The sequence below is a fragment of the Lactuca sativa genome, chromosome 9 (assembly GCF_002870075.4).
Source record: "Lactuca sativa cultivar Salinas chromosome 9, Lsat_Salinas_v11, whole genome shotgun sequence".
NCBI classification, from domain to species: Eukaryota; Viridiplantae; Streptophyta; class Magnoliopsida; order Asterales; family Asteraceae; genus Lactuca; species Lactuca sativa.
In genome coordinates, this window is record NC_056631.2 from 145,608,546 (window position 1) to 145,627,022 (window position 18,477).

General features: G+C 40.3%; 1 pseudogene; it reads left to right on the plus strand.

Moving 5' to 3' along the window:
- Nucleotides 1–7,374: 7,374 nt before the first annotated feature.
- LOC128129423 (5S ribosomal RNA) lies at nt 7,375–7,495 on the plus strand (annotated as a pseudogene).
- The last annotated feature ends 10,982 nt before the right edge of the window (nt 7,496–18,477 follow it).

Genomic DNA, 18,477 nt, shown 5'->3' on the forward strand with positions numbered 1-18,477 from the left:
AAAATGAGAGACTTTTCATTTTATGTAACCTATGTGTTTCTTTAATGATCTATAAAATGATGACTTTTTGTAATCCATAACTTAAGGACAAATTATGGATTCCATTAAAACACATAACGATCAAGAATTAAACTAACAAGCAAGTTACAAATAATTCCTATGATCTTCTAAACGCATAAGTTCATGAACATGCATATCAATGATTTCAAGAATCATAAATTAAGCATATAAAACATGAAATTTTGATAATAGCTATTGAAAATGGATTACCATAACCATTACACAATCTAAAACAAGTTTTATAACACCAAAATAGTTAGGGGTAAAGTTTCGAGTCCATTTCTAGTAGCAAAACTCGATAATCCGCATTATGGGGCTCCTATTTGTCGAGTGCACGAACCTACTCAACGAGTAAGATGAATTTACTCATGGACTCGTCGAGTCCCCCATGGACTCGGCGAGTTCATGCTGCAGAATGTAGAAAACTTGAGTTTTTTCAACAATTTGCATCAAGTATCAAATAATCAAACCTAGGCTCTGATACCACCATAGGGTTTTGAGCATTCTAACACAACTATGGTGTACATGCAACCCTAGAAACCTTCGATCTATGTTTTACTATGATACATGCAAATTTGTTTTTCCAAGGTTCTTAACCTAACTAGCATGGCATGGGGAACTTTAAAACATAATAAGCTAGTAGAGTTACATACCTTTTAGTAGTGGTTGATTGCTTGGAGTTTGAGAGCCTAGCACCAATAATGTGCATGCCTCAAATGGAAGTCACAAATCACCACAAAACTTGGAAACTTGAGAGAATAGTAGCACTCTTCTTGAAATTGGCCCTCTTAGCTTTCACACCAAAAACTAGTCTCATTTCAAGTGCCAAGGACTCCTTTATATAGTGTGATAGATTAGGGTTACATCCATGTCAACCCTAATACCCATTACCTTTCACTTCCATGGGTCCCTGGGTTAAAGCTACATGGACTATCCATGGACTTACCCTGCAAGCCTAGCCCATTCTAAATAAGCATTAGCCCACACTATATAAATACACCAGTCCATATTTAATTAGTCACACTTTTGATCACTAAATTTATTCTAAATTAATTTTAGATCAATACTAATTAAATAATATGATTTCTTATTAATATATTAGAACTTATAATATATTAATAAATCATAACTTATACTATTCTCAAAAGATTATCCATATATATTGTTTGGGTGAAGTGCAACCCAAATGGACCATGCCGGGTTGGGTCATGTACATGTCAAATATAGTTATTGACTTAGACACCTTATCCAATACGATTATCTGAAGCGAAGCCATGGGGAGAAAGCAAAGGATGAGATTCGGCCATGTCACCCTCTTCGCATAAAAATCCTCCTGACATCTAGATCCACACGTAGGTGGCAACATATTCTACAACTTTCGTTTAGACTCCATTTGCTAATTTTGACTTTATTTTGAAAGTTATATTTTAACAGGTCTGGATAGGTAAAATCCGTTAAAAATTCATAACTATGTCATTCGACGTAGGTTTTCGTCTGTCTTTTTATCGTTGAGCTCTTATTAACGAAATCTTCAATTCTCATTTAGATGGTGTCAGCTAAAAGTTAGTCGATCTAAAATTTGAATTTCGGGTTGTGCACTGCTATGTTATGTGATATCCCCTAATTTCTCGGCCAGAAAAGACCGATTTCATTTATGCTTTTAAAATAAACTCAGAGAAATCCTTTTAAAAGTTGTTGCAGAATTTGTTCCCAAAACAAAACATGATACAAATTTGTCAAAACCTTTCTTTAAGTAGTATATATATGTGCATTTTATATCAAAACCTCAAGATGTCATGTTCCGATACAGATCAAAAGCATAAACAAGACATTATAAGCCTTACAACCATTATTTACAACTACTATCCTATAATCCAAAAATCTCTCGTCATCATCCGACTATGCTCGGGGTCCACTACCTGTAATATAAAAAACTGAGTGGGTTAGGCTTGGGAGCCTGGTGAGCATATAGGGTTTTCAACCCACAATAGTAGTAAATCTATTAGATTCATCAATCAACAATAACCCTGATTACCTATTCCCGTTATCCTCACTTTACATCCCTAAATACGTATCACAAGGGACATAGCCTAAGGAATATCATCGGGATAAACACTACTACTAAGGGGACTCCTCAGCCATACATGTCCTAAAGGCAACCATGAGGGGGATGGAGTATACCAATGAACATATAGTTTACCAACACCTACAAGTTGTGAACCTGCTAGTGTTCCACTGGACTGTCTAAAAAGGTCCGTTGTCGTCATCTATACTCCGTTAGATGACTACAACAATAACAACAACAACATCGATGCCTCTCATCATTTTTACACACATCGACTATTTTGACTACCCATGTTTTGCCCAACATATTTGTAGATAAAATACATATACAATTTAAAACTTGTATAAAACATTTATTCAATAGTCACCTCAAATAAACAATTAATATAATTACACACAACACGTATTTTATAGAAAATAGTTCATATCTATGTGTAAGATGAAAGTGACTACACACTCACTTGATTTACTGATAATCGGGCAACACTTCGTTTCCTAAAACAGTCATTTCTAATAAAACAGGGAGTTTGATTGAGAAAACGGGTTGTGCGAGGGTTGGGCTTCAAAACTGAAAAGATAAATTTTTCCGCGTCTTTGGGCACTTCGGGACGTGTTTTGGGTGTTTGGTATAATACAAAGGCTTTGGGAGAAGTTGGAATGAAAGAAATATGAGTTTAGGGGTGTAAAATGGCAATTTTCCAAATTACCACCGGGGGGTCTCGCACCCTTCTATTTATAGGGGCGAGGTTTTTGATCCGAGGTCTGAGAAGCGAACACATGTCAGCAGATGTGAGGGTCAGGTGGCACATACATGCGAGGCTCGAGTTGTTGGCTTCTGATTGGACTGTGGTCTAGGTCCGAGGGGTGCAAGGTGGCACGCCTGCGAAGCTCGGATATGTCAGGAGGGCACGCGTCGAACGCTCATTGGACTGTGCTTCAGATCTGCCACCGGTGCGAGGCGCGTCAAGTTCCTACTATTGGATAAGGCACGTCGCCCACTGACCCGACCCGACATGGTCCATTTGGGTTGCATGGCATCATGCATTTGGATAGAATAAATGAGAGAAATAACACTTGTGGTTTATTAATATGTTATAAGTTCTAATATATTAATAGTATTATTTAATTAGTATTGACCAAGAATTAGTTTGGATTAATTAAGTTATCAAAAGATGACTAATTAAATATACGGGTTGATTATTTAAATCATCCATAACTTGTATAGTGGGCTAAAAGGCTCCATGGATTATCAAGTTGGGCTAAACCCATAGAATGCTCCATCGATGCTCCATGGGAGTTACAAACCCATAGGTCATGAAAATGAATAGTCATGAGACATTACGGTTTACATGGTGTGACCCTAGATGTCTCATACTATATAAGGAACATGCTATCTACCAAACTCGGCTAAACTAAGAACATAAGAGGGCTAGGCCGATTTTACAAGTGTGTGCATTCTCTCACAAGTCATTCCAAAGGCATTTGGTGTTGTGTGAAGCATTTGAGGCATCACACTTGGGGTTCTAGGCTCACAAGGTTTCAAGGTATCAAAATCAACGACAAGGTATGTAGTTTTAGCCATCCTTTTAGGATAAAGTTCCCCATGTATGCTATATAGGATTATGAACCTTGGAAATCATATTTTGCATGTATTTTAAACAAACATAGATCCAAGGTTTTCTAGGGTTGCATGTACACTTAGTGGTGTTAGAATGCTCAAAACATATCAGTGGTATCAGATCCTAGGCTTGTTTGTGAATACTTGATGCAAAATAGTGTTGAAAATCGATTTGAGCCAATTGAAAAGTTTGTACCTCTGAGGCATTCCACAAGGGTTAGGAATGCACCTGAGCATTATTATGGTTTCCATATTACTATGGAAGGTGATACACTTATCAGTGATGAGACACTGATAGGTATGGATGAACCTAACTGTTACGCGGAAGCCATGGCAGGCCCTGAGTCAGCCGAATGTGGAAAGAGGAAATGGACAGCGAGAAGAACACCGACATGTGTGACAACCCGAAATTTCCATTCTGTACAAACTATATCACTTCAATAGAAGTTATAACAGTCACAGTTAATTTTCAGACTTTTTCGTGTAAGTTTGAGTAATTCAGGGTTTACACTTCAGGAAGTATCAGGAGAGTGGGTGCACTAGGGTTTTGTGCAATACTGTTATTCCAACACTCTATTATATTAGAGATCATTTCAGGAATAAAAATATTTTCTGGCAAAAATATCTCATGACTATAAATAGAATTTTGAACCAAATTCATTCATTATTCGCATTTCCAACTAGAGAAAAGCCATTTTCTCTCTCACGGATCTTTGGGTTTTTATCCCAAATCGTGAGTACCTCTTTCTAGTAGTGTTAGAAAGCTTAATATGTGTTTATAACATGATTTAGAAGGCTAAATCACTAGATTTAGGAGTTTACTCCCCAAGGTGTTCTTGGGCGGTAAACTCCCGAAACAAAGCCTAGACCGACCCTTGTGTTATGCTACTGCCTTGGACACATTTGTAAGGGTATTAGTGACAACAAAACAACCAAGAAACACAAACACTTGGGAGTTCACGACCCAAGAGGATCTTGGACCGTGAACTCCAATAAAATGGATCAAACGGTGCTTTCAAGGCACCTAGAGCCCTAGACATTTGCATGGAAATTGTTCCCACTTAAATGAAGGATTAAAACACATCAAAAACACCCCTTCAAATGAGTTCACGACCCTAATAAGGTTCTTGGGCCGTAAACATCAAACAAAGGCACCAAAGTCTACCTAAGGCCTTCATATGCTTGGAAGAAAAGTCTAGAACCTATACCACATGTGCAAGAGACTTGAAAGCATCAAAAACACCCATACATAAGAGTTTACGGCCGCAAACTCTAAGGGAAATGGCCATAGGGCCGTAAACTCCTAAATGGAGTGTTTCTATTCCTTAAGCCCTTCCAAGAATTTAACCACCAAGTTGGAATAATTCTAGGAATCATTTGGAACTTCAAAACACACAATACCCCTGTGGTTGGGAGTTTACGGCCGTAAACTCAAGAGTTTACAACCGTAAACTCCATGTGTGATGGTATATGGAGAGTAAACTCATATATGGGGTCCTTTGGAACCCTAAACACAAGTGCCTTGTCCCACATTAGCTTAGATGAAATCCTTAGGGCTTAAAACACTTATATAAAGTGTATATTATGTCTTGGATGTCTTAACATTATCAATTAGTAATTTGAGACTAATTGAGTGCATATATGTGTGATTATATGTTCATTAGGATCGTAGTGTGTACAAGTCCTCACTTGACACCTAGCAATCCTACACCGTCCAGTTCATCCGAACCACCATCTACAGGTGAGTTCAAACCCCTTAATCAATGTTTTAAATGATTTTAAACATTTTTAATGGGGGGAATACAAGTAGAAAACAGTATGTTATTAAATCAATCTTATGTATTTTATAACTGTGTTTTCACTCAGTAGATTTCACATATTTCCAAAGGTGACACATGAAGTGGTTTTCTATCTTAAAATACCTTGATTACAAAAGTATTAGTTTTGAAATGTTTATTCAAATGACATCAAGTCATTTTTAATTATTGTTCAAAACTCCTAGATATCTTGCAAAACCATTATTTTACCTTCTTAAATTAAACTATACTTATGCGCATATGTTCATTTATATGTTAGAGATTATAGTTTTCACCCTTCATTTAGTTTCCAATACTCTTGGGTAGCAAAAGTGCATAAACCTACGTAAAAAACCAATTACCTTTCAGTTAACTATCATAGGGATAGTTAGAAGATATCAAACATTATTACTACTACAAGGAATCACACAAGAGTCAGTTCATTCGTGAGCCTATACCAATACCTTACATGATACATGAGTACATGTACTTAGGATTACATGATACATGAATATGTTTACATATACTTACCTGTTACATTAACACACTTACATGAATACCATACAGGAACACCTCTATATAGGTGCATTATACTGTATTTACTTACCTGGATAATTGTACTTAGAACTACGAGGTTGATTTATTAGTACTTTCTGTGTAAATTATCTTTCCTATCCTGGTTCAATGGGATATCTCGGCGGGACTTACCATTATGAACCCCACTGATTAGCACCAATGGTCGATGTATGTCTACGGATGTCTAAGGTTGTTACTTATTTAGTAGTCAATGAAGGGACTAACCATCCCTCCGTCCAACTGTTGCAACAGTGGATGAGATGTGAATCTTCGAAGGATCATAGGTTAATGATCTGTATTAGGAGATCGATATCGGGACTAACCCTCCCTCCACCCTGCTGCCGCTATAGAGGACGAGGGGACACTCTCCGGATGTTCATAGGGTCTATCTTTCGCTTCGGCGATGTCGTGTTTGTCCTGCTAACCCAAGATAATAACACTTACATGATTATATTTTTCCTATTTACTTTATTTTGTGATACTTTCACATAAACGAGGAGTTAGACTAAGTACTCTAGTACTAGTCAATATAAAGGAAAAGTTATCCTATTACTTACAAAACATTCGGGTCTTGGTAGAAGACTACATTGTCATAACAAAACATCCGGGTCTTGGTAGAAGACTACATTGTCATAACAATACATTCGGGTCTTGGTAGAAGACTACATTTCATACTTATAGAAAATAAGTGATTTTCTAGGGTTTTTCATACTTACATCAACATTTTCATTTAAAGGTTTACATGGCCTTCATAATAGATTTTCATAAGCAAGACAATGACACTTAATTACTTATGAATTCACCAGCTTTAAAGCTGATACTCTCTTTCAAAATAACTTGTATTCTCAGGTCAACAGTAGACATGTACGATGGTCAGGTTTTGAGAAGACGGAGCAGATAAGTCTCGTCTTTTATTTTGATTGTATATTTTTGGTGTCTTACTACAATGAAAAAACACACATGTATTAAAACTCTACTTATAATGCAATGGGTGATGTTGTTGCTTGTTTATTATATTACACTGTTGTGATACTGTACATGACGTCCTCCACCCCTAAACGTTTCCGCCATTCGTGGTTTTGGGGTGTGACAGATTGGTATCAGAGCATTGTTTATAGTGAATATAGTATATCAACCCATAAAAGATATACTAACTATAAATACATTGGGATTAAAACACTCTGTCGGTTAGATCTGATCCCACATCGGTTGGGAAGGAGAACTAAGCATTCCTTATAAGGGGTGTGGAAACCTTCCCTATCACACCGCGTTTTAAAGCCGTGAGGGCAGCAGATCCCATAAGAACTCTGCAGTTAAGCGTGCTTGGGCGGGATTAGTACCAGGATGGGTGACCCCCTGGGAAGTCCTCGTGCCGAGTGGCCCAAAGCGGACAATATTGTGATACGTGCCAGAGGGGGATGTAACAAATGGTATCAGAGCCAGGGCACGGATCGATGTGTTCGACGGGGACGTCGAACCCTATAATGGGGGGTGAAAGTCGGTTAGATCTGATCCCACATCGGTTGGGAAGGAGAACTAAGCATTCCTTATAAAGGGTGTGGAAACCTTCCCTATCACAACGCGTTTTAAAGCCGTGAGGGCAACAGATCCCATAAGAACTCTACAGTTAAGCGTGCTTGGGCGAGAGTAGTACCAGGATGGGTCACCCCCTGGGAAGTCCTCGTGCCGAGTGGCCCAAAGCGGACAATATTGTGATATGTGCCAGAGGGGGATGTTACATAAAATCAGTGTCACAACGACAAGAACAAAAGTATTACGATTGTTGAATATCACAAGTAAGCCTGGGGATATATGGTCAGTCTTGGGAATGGCATAGCCTGATCAACTATGCTGGTCCGAAGAGTGATTAGCATATGCCCAAGAATGGTTGTGGTATGGCAACAAGTCTAAAAACTTAACAACACAACCATAAAGAAATACCATAGGGGTATTTGGTCTTACTGTAATTATCTTAGTTAATTCGTCTATTTTAGCTATTTCTTATATCCCTTTTCTCGTGTAGATTAAAATGGCTGGATTTCACCACGGCGATCCGTACTTCCCGAACTAGGGCAATGCTGGTTGGCTAGAGGTAGAACAAGAAGATGATCACCCAATCCCTTTAGATGATCACCATGCTGAGGGTTTTTCCGATAGTTCTGACTCAGAGCCTGAAGTCAACAACCTACCCCCAGCTGCTCAAAACCCAAACCTGAACCCCCGTCCCGCGTTTGAAGTACCCATGCCTCTGTGGGCCACCAACTTGGCTAGATGGAGCCAGGAACAAGGTCATCCCATTCTTTACAATGGAGACCGAAGTTTCTACAACATCACTGAAGGAGGTTCTGCTGACAGGGTCCTACCCATCATGGTTCGTTGAGTTTCCAGAAACACGATACTAGGTCAGGAAACTATTGACCGGGTCGTGGAAATTGAAGCCAACTTTAGCGTTAACACTGTCAACATTCACGAACTAGAATCTGCTCATGAAAGGACTCTGGTCCGCAATGCAAATCTGCAGAGGGAACTTGCAGAAACTCAAGCTAGAGTTAGGGAACTTTAAGCTTAGCAAGTGAGAGATGACAGGTGTATGAGGGACATGGAACGTCTACTGTCGGGATTAAGAACTCATGCTAGCAGTTCTCGTCGCCGATAGAATCTCGTCGACTCATCTTTTGGATATAACCTAGTTTATGTAAAACTTTGGTCTAATTTCCTGTCTTTATAAATCTTAGATCTGTTAGGTATTGATCTAATCTTAATTCTGCCAAAATTTTCCATCTTGGTTGATGTGAGGCCTACTTCTAGGCCATTTTCCCCGAACTTGTTACATCTGTAATTCCAGTATTATTGACAGATATCTAATCTTATGGAAATTATTATCCAAATGCTATCTTCTTCATTTAGTCATTCTATTCATTCTGTTGTTGGACTATGGGTAGTTAGTCCATGAGACACATTCATTGTTCATTTATTCTTATCCATGTCGTCATCTTTTAATCGTATAGTTAAAGATGCCGCCACGCAGAAGTACAAGACGTAACCCAAACAACGAAGCACCGATACCACCACCTCCACCACCACCTGAACCTCTTCAACCACCTAATCCTTTCGATGCCAACATGTTCCAGGCAGCTTTCACAGTAGCTGTTGCAGCTTCTATGTCAGCAATCAACGCTCCTGCCCCTAGTGGATCAGGAACAGGTGCACCACCCTCGAACCATGGCGAAGGCCATGGACACCCTCGGGAATGCACCTACAAGGACTTCACGAACGCCAAACCCCGCAGCTTCAATGGAACTGGGGGTGTTATGGTGTTGAGACAATGGATTGAAAAGATGGAGTCCGTCTTTGAAATCTGTGATTGCCAGGAGGGCAACAAGGTCAAGTTTGCAACTTGTACCTTCTCTGACAGAGCACTAACATGGTGGAACACCCATGTTAACTATCTGACTTTAGTGGTGGCGTATTCCATCAGTTGGGAAAAATTGAAGGACATGCTAATGAAAGAATACTGTCCTCGAGGTGAAGTATAGAAACTCGAGCAAGAATTCTGGGGTCTTCAAATGGTTGGATCCGACATCACGACCTACACAAATAGGTTGTGTGATCTGGCAAACCTATGCCCTGATATGGTTGCTCTTGAGAGCAAAAAGATATAGAGATATATCTGGGGACTGTTGCCCCAGATCCATTCAAGTGTGATCGCTTCCAGCCCTATTACCTTCGATAGCACCAAGGAACTGGCACAATGTCTCATCGATCACCAAAAACCTTAGAACCCAACAATCCCTACACCCGTACCACAAAACTCCAACCCCGACCACAACAGGAAGGGGTGGAATAAGAGGAAAAGAGGGGCTTCGCAAGGATTCTCCAAGAAACAACAACTTATGGCGATCAATGCTGCCACAATTACTCCCATTGTCCCTGCGAACCCCTTACCAGCAAAAACATATGTTGGAACTCTCCCGAAGTGCACCAAATGCAACTTCCACCACCATGGAGTTTGCAAGGAGATGCAGTTCTCTAACTACAACAGGAAGGGGCACACAGCCCGTTTCTTCCAGGCTCCAACAACTCAAGCCGCCCAGGTTCCTAACGCCGGTATGGGCCAATCTTGCTACGGATGTGGCAAAGTGGACCACTACAAGAGGAAATTCCCTAAAGCAGGGACAACTGACAGAGTAGGAAGAGTTATGGCCCTAGGCCACGAGGAAGCAGTAGCTGATCCCACGATAGTTACTGGTACGTTTCTCCTCGATAACTCATATGCTTGCATACTTTTCGATAGTTGAGCAGAGAAAAGTTTTGTAAGTCACAAATTTGCACACCTGCTTAAACAAAAACCATGTGCATCAGATAGTTCATTCACGGTAGAAATGGCTAACGGGAAAACAGAGAGTACTAACTGCATATACGTAGGTTGTACCTTAACTTTAGATGGCCATACTTTCAAGATAGATCTCATGCCAGTCCCAATTAAATGTTTTGATGTTATCATCGGTATGGATTGGTTGAGTCTTCTTCTCGCCGACATCTTGTGCTTTGAAAAAGCAGTTCGTCTTATCCTTCCTAACAACGAAACCTTAATTATCTACGGCGACAAACCTAGTACAAGCCTTCGCATCATTTCGTGCATTCAAGCTCAGAAGTGTTTGCGAAAGGAGTACCATGCATTTCTCACACACGTCGTTGATACAAGTCAAGAAACCAAAAACATTCAGAGCATCCCTGAAGTACGCGAACTCCCCGACATATTCCCAGAAGAACTTCCCGGTTTACCACCGCAACGCCAAGTTGACTTCAAAATCGACTTAGTGCCAGGAGCTACCCCGGTAGCCAAATCTCCTTATCGTCTGACACCACCTGAAATGCAGGAACTTTCGAGTCAACTTAACGAACTTCTCAAGAAGGGATTCATTCGACCAAGCTTCTCACCATGGGGAGCACCGGTCTTGTTTGTCAAGAAGAAAGATGGATCGTTTCGCACGTGCCTCGACCATAGAGAACTCAACAAACATTCCATTAAAAATTGTTATCCTTTACCCCGTATTGACGATTTGTTTGATCAACTTCAAGGAGCAAATTACTTCTCGAAGATAGATCTACGGTCCGGATATCACCAACTACGAGTGTTAGAGGAGGATGTTCCCAAGACAGTCTTCTGAAATCGTTATGGGCACTACGAGTTTGTAGTGATGTCGTTTAGATTAACTAACGCACCCGCAATATTCATGGATCTGATGAATAGGGTGTGTCGTCATTACTTGGATCATTTTGTCATCGTCTTCATTGGTGACATACTCATCTACTCTCGAAGTAAGGAGCAACATAGTCAACATCTCCATAAAATCTTAGAAACATTGCGATCGGAGAAGCTCTACGCGAAGTTCTCCAAGTGCGAATTTTGGATTCGACGAGTCGAATTTTTGGGCCATGTTGTTAGCGAAGAAGGTATACACGTGGACCCTTCCAAAATTAAGGCCATCGAGAACTGGTCAGCACCAAAGACACCGACTGAAATTCGTCAATTTCTAGGTCTAGCTGGCTACTAACGCAGGTTCATTCAGAACTTCTCCCGCATAGCAAAACCTCTTACGACATTGACCCAGAAAGGCATGGCCTTTGACTGGGAAGAGAAACAAGAAAGAGAGTTCCAAATGCTCAAACGAGCCTTGTGCACCGCACCAATACTATCCCTCCCCGAAGGAATAGAAGACTTTGTGGTCTATTGCGACGCATCAAACCAAGGGCTCGGATGTGTTCTGATGCAGCGAGGAAAAGTCATAGCCTATGCCTCGAGACAGATGAAGACACATGAGGTTAACTACACAACCCACGATCTTGAACTAGGAGCAGTTGTATTTGCTCGGAAGATCTGGCGACATTACCTGTATGGTACAAAAAGCACGATCTTTACAGACCACAAAAGTCTACAACACATTTTCGACCAGAAAGAGCTCAACATGAGACAACGACGGTGGGTTGAGCTACTCAGTGATTACGAGTGCGAAATTCATTATCATCCGAGTAAAGCCAATGTAGTAGCCGACGCCCTAAGTCGGAAAGAATATTCTGGTCGTAGGGTCAAATCTTTGACTCTGACCATCCATTCACACTTGTCTACGCAAATAAAGGAGGCTCAGCTCGACGCTTTGAAACCTGAGAACGTGGCTGGTGAATCCCTTAGAGGGATGAATAAGAACTTGGAAGTCAAGGGTGGCGGAGCCTTATACCTCATGGATCGGATCTGGACACCGAAACACGGTGGCTTCAGAGACTTGGTCATGACGGAAGCTCACAACACTCGTTATTCCGTCCACCCGGGTTCAGATAAGATGTATATGGATCTTAAAAAGCTATACTGGTGGCCTAACATGAAAGCAGACATTGCTACCTTCATGAGTAAATGCCTTACTTGCACAAAGGTCAAGGTCAAATACCAGAAACCCTCCGGTCTTCTACAACAACCGAAGATACCATAATGGAAGTGGGAGCGGATCACTATGGACTTCATAACCAAGTTGCCCAAGACGACGGGTGGACTTGATTCCATATAGGTCATCGTTGATAGACTGACCAAGTCTGCACACTTCTTACCAATCAAAGAAATAGACAAGATGGAGAAACTCACACGAACTTACATTAGGGAGATTGTAAGGCTGCATGGTGTTCCTTTATCTATCATCTCGGATAGAGATAGTAGATTCACTTCGAGGTTCTGGCATTCATTACAAAGTTCCATAGGAACTAGGCTAGACATGAGTACAGCTTACCATCCACAGCCCGACGGGCAAAGTGAGAGGACCATCCAAACCTTAGAAGATATGTTGCGTGCCTATGTGATTGACTTTGGAAGATCTTAGGATACCCATTTACCCCTTGTTGAATTTTCCTACAACAACAGTTATCATACGAGCATAAAGGCAGCTCCATTCGAGGCCTTCTATGGCCGAAAGTGCAGATCCCCTCTGTGCTGGGCTAAAGTGGGTGATACCCAGTTAGCTAAGGGACAAGTTCCCGAAAGCACTCTCACGGGTCCGGAGATCATTCGGGAAATGATAGAGAAGATCGTTCAAATTCGTGAACGATTGAAAGCCTCTAGAGACCGACAGAAAAGCTACGCTGACAAGCGTAGGAAACCATTGGAGTTCCAGGTGGGCGACCGAGTCCTACAGAAGGTCTCACCCTGGAAGGGCTTGATACGCTTTTGGAAGCGTGGGAAGCTTAATCCAAGACACATAAGGCCTTTCGAGATTCTCGCGAGAATCGGCCCTGTAGCCTACAAACTCAATCTACCGCATGAACTCAGTAACGTACATCCTACCTTCCAAGTCTCGAACTTGAAAAAGTGTATGTCCGACGAGACTCTTGTTATTCTACTCGACGAGATCGAGATCAACGAGAGCCTCAACTTCATGGAGGAACCAGTAGAGATCATGGACCGAGAGGTCAAGCAAACAAAGCAGAGCTGTATCCCGATAGTGAAGGTGCGCTGGAACGCAAAGCGTGGACCGGAATTCACTTGGGAACGTGAGGATCAAATGAAACTGAAACACCCTCACCTTTTCGCTTAGTTATTTGTAACTTCTTAATTGCTTAAATTCTAATTTCGGGACGAAATTCCTTCTAACGGGGGGATGATGTGACAACTCGAAATTTCTATTCTGTACAAACTATATCACTTCAATAGAAGTTATAGCAGTCACAGTTAATTTTCAGACTTTTTCGTGTAAGTTTGAGTAATTCAGGGTTTACACTTCAGGAAGTAAAGCCCTAGACATTTACATGGATCAAAGGGTGCTTTCAAGGCACCTAAAGCCCTAGACATTTACATGGAAATTGTTCCCACTTAAATGAAGGATTAAAACACAACAAAAACACCCCCTCAAATGAGTTCACGGCCCTAATAAGGTTCCTGGGCCGTTAACATCAAACAAACGCACCAAAGTGTGCCTAAGGCCTTCATATGCTTGGAATCAAAGTCTAGAACCTATACCACATGTTGGGAGTTTAGGGCCGCAAACTCTAAGGGAAATGACCTTAGGGCCGTAAACTCCTAAATGGAGTGTTTCTATGCCTTAAACCCTTCCAAGAATTTAACCACCAAGTTGGAATAATCCTTGGAATCATTTGGAACTTCAAAACACACAATACCCCCATGGTTAGGAGTTTACGGCCGTAAACTCAAGAGTTTACAACGGTAAACTCCATGTGTGATGGTATATGGAGAGTAAACTCATATATGGGGTCCTTTGGAACCCTAAACACAAGTGCCTTGTCCCACATTAGCTTAGATGCAATCCTTAGGGCTTAAAACACTTATATAAAGTGTTTATTATGTCTAGGATGTCTTAACATTATCAATTAGTAATTTGAGACTAATTGAGTGCATATATGTGTGATTATATGTTCATTAGGATCGTAGTGTGTGTACAAGTCCTCACTTGACACCTAGCAATCCTACACCGTCCAGTTCATCCGAACCACCATCTACAGGTGAGTTCATACCCCTTAATCAATGTTTTAAATGATTTTATACGTTTTTAATGGGGGGGAATACAAGTAGAAAACAATATGTTATTAAATCAATCTTATGTATTTTATAACTGTGTTTTCACTCAGTAGATTTCACATATTTCAAAAGGTGACACATGAAGTGGTTTTCTATCTTAAAATACCTTGATAACAAAAGTATTAGTTTTGAAATGTTTATTAAAATGACATCAAGTCATTCTTAATTATTGTTGAAAACTCCTAGATATCTTTCAAAACCATTATTTTACCTTCTTGAATGAAACTATACTTATGCGCATATGTTCATTTATATGTCAGAGATTATAGTTTTCACCCTTCATTTAGTTTCCAATACTCTTGGGTAGCAAGAGTGCATAAACCTACGTAAACAACCAATTACCTTTCAGTTAACTATCATAGGGATAGTTAGAAGATATCAAACATTATTACTACTAGAACGAATCACACAAGAGTCAGTTCCTTCATGAGCCTATACCAATACCTTACATGATACATGAGTACACGTACTTAGGATTACATGATACATGAATATGTTTACATATACTTATCTGTTACATGAACACACTTACATGAATACCATACCGGAGCACTTCTACATAGGTGCATTATCCTGTATTTACTTACCTGGATAATTGTACTAAGAACTACGAGGATGATTTATTAGTACTTTCTGTGTAAATTATCTTTCCTATCCCGGTTCAATGGGATATCTCAGCGGGACTTCCCATTCCGAACCCCACTGATTAGCACCAGTGGTCGATGTATGTCTACGGATGTCTAAGGTTGTTACTTATTTAGTAGTCAGTGACGGGACTAACCGTCCCTCCGTCCAACTGTTGCAACAGTGGATGAGATGTGAATCTTCGGAGGATCATTAGGTTAATGATCTGTATTTAGGAGATCGATATCAGGACTAACCCTCCCTCCACCCTGCTGCCGCTACAGAGGATGAGGGGACACTCTTTGGATGTTCATAGGGTCTATCTTTCGCTTCAGCGATGTCGTGTTTGTCCTGGTAACCCAAGATAATAACACTTACATGATTATATTTTTCCTGTTTACTTTATTTTGTGATACTTTCACATAAACGAGGAGTTAGACTAAGTACTCTAGTACTAGTCAATAGAAAGGAAAATCTATCATATTACTTACAAAACATTCGGGTCTTGGTAGAAGACTACATTGTCATAACAAAACATTCGGGTCTTGGTAGAAGACTACATTGTCATAACAAAACATTCGGGTCTTGGTAGAAGACTACATTGTCATAACAAAACATTTGGGTCTTGGTAGAAGACTACATTTCATACTTATGGAAAATAAGGGATTTTCTAGGGTTTTTCATACTTACATCAACATTTTCATTTAAAGGTTTACATGGCCTTCATAATAGATTTTCATAATCAAGATAATGGCACTTAATTACTTATGAATTCACCAGCTTTAAAGTTGATACTCTCTTTCAAAATAACTTGTATTCTCAAGTCAACAGTAGACAGGTATGATGGCCAGGTTTTGAGAAGACGGAGCAGACAAGTCTCGTCTTTTATTTTGATTGTATATTTTTGGTGTCTTACTACAATGAAAGAACACACATGTATTAAAACTCTACTTATAATGCAATGGATAATGTTGTTGCTTGTTTATTATATTACACTGTTGTGATACTGTACATGACGTCCTCCGCCCCTGAACGTTTCTGCCGTTCGTGGTTTTGGGGTGTGACAGCATGGTTGGTAATGTACACACTTATAAGGCACGACTGGTTGCAAAGGGTTTCTCACAAACTCCGGGAGTTGATTATGATGAGACCTTTTCTCCAGTGGCTAAGATTAAGACTTTTAGGGTTCTGTTAGCCATAGCTGCATTTCATGACTATGAAATATGGCAAATGGATGTCAAAACCGCTTTCCTTAATGGAAAGTTGGCTGAGGATGTTTACATGAGTTAGCCAGAGGGTTTTGTCAATGCAGAGTACCCTAATAGAGTGTGTAAGCTTGAGAAATCCATTTATGGATTAAAGCAAGCACCTCGCAGATGGAATCTTTGCTTTGATGAGAAAGTCAAAGAATTTGGCTTTTCTAGGAGTGAAGATGAATCTTGTGTATATGTCAAGGCTAGTGGGAGTATAGTTAGCTTTTTGGTATTGTATGTGGATGACATACTACTCATAGGAAATGACGTCCCAACTCTGCAGGAAGTTAAGTCCTGGATTGGTAAGTGTTTTTATATGAAGGACCTAGGAGAAGCTGCCTATATTCTAGGGATAAGGATCTTGAGAGACCGGAGTAAAAGACTAATTGGACTTAGTCAGAGTACCTACTTGGATAAGGTGCTGAAGAGGTTTCGCATGCATGACTCCAAGAAAGGAGAGTTACCCATCCAGAGTACCTACTTGGATAAGGTACTGAGTCTGATATAGTTGAAATGAGTCGAGTACCTTATGCTGCGGTTGTAGGATCGATCATGTATGCTATGATGTGTACTCGACCTGATGTAGCCTTTGCTTTAAGCATGGTTAGTAGGTATCAGGGGAACCCTGGCAAGGCACACTGGACTGCGGTAAAGAATATCCTCAAGTACCTATGGAGGAATAAGGACTGGGTCCTTACCCTCGGTGGGAGTGATGGCTTGAGTGTTGTAGGGTATAGTGATGCTAGCTTTCAAACTGATAGGGATAATTTCCGCTCTCAGTCTGGCTGGGTCTTTACCTTAAATGGAGGAGAAATTTCTTGGAAGAGTTCCAAGCAAGAGACAGTGGTTGATTCGACTTGTGAATTAGAGTATATAGCAGCTAGCGAGGCAACAAAGGAGATGATATGGCTGAAGAACTTCATTGGAGACCTTGGAGTTGTACCTACTATACAAGAGCCTAAGGAAATTTTCTGTGATAGTGAAAGTGTAGTTGCCTTAGCCAAGGAACCGAGGGATCATGGGAGATCCAGACACATCGACAGAAAATACCATTCCATTAGACATCGAATAGAAGAAGGACTCCTCGTGGCAAAGAGGGTATCATCGGATGAGAATCCAGCAGATCCCCTCACGAAGGGACTGACTCAGGTTAAGCATCACCATCATGCTCAGAGCATAGGGCTGAAGGATGATATTAGTTTTAGTAGTTAGATAATTCTCGAAATTTGTAAAGTGTAATTGACCTTGGATGATGAATAAAAGGTGTGTTTATTTATGTGTAAAGTGTTGCTATCTCTTGTCAATCGTTTACTATATTTCTTTTGCATGTTTTGACTTCCGGAATAATTATGTTTGGTATATCATTTTATTCGAACCTCCAAAGTCGGTCATATGTCGGAAGTAGGTATTAATCAAGACTGTCATGATTGGTTGCAGAGGTCTAACTTGTTGGACATGGCTACAACACTCACGCGTGCTCATAAGTTCTGAGCACTGGACTCAACCCACGATCACTGGAATCACTTCATGGAATTTATCTCGAGTGATCGTGAGATGATAATATCATATAATTCTTCAAACCTAGACGTATGATTTGTTGCCTATGAGTTGGTTATGCATTGATTGTACGAAAACGCATTGGTAACTCGATGTTATAGAACGTGCTTTTATGTATAATTCAACAAGTAGTAGAGCAAACATATGAGTCGAAGTTTATATGTTCCTTCTTGGATTAGAAGCTGATATCTGGGCCCCTTGATGATTTTGTTTTGACCTATGTATCGGGCCCGGTCAAAACTAACTTGATGTGTTCAATTAAGTTCTATGGAAAACAAATCGGAAATCGGGAAACAAACTGCTGGACAATAAGTAAGACATTGTTCCATATATTTGTCCAACTGATATCTA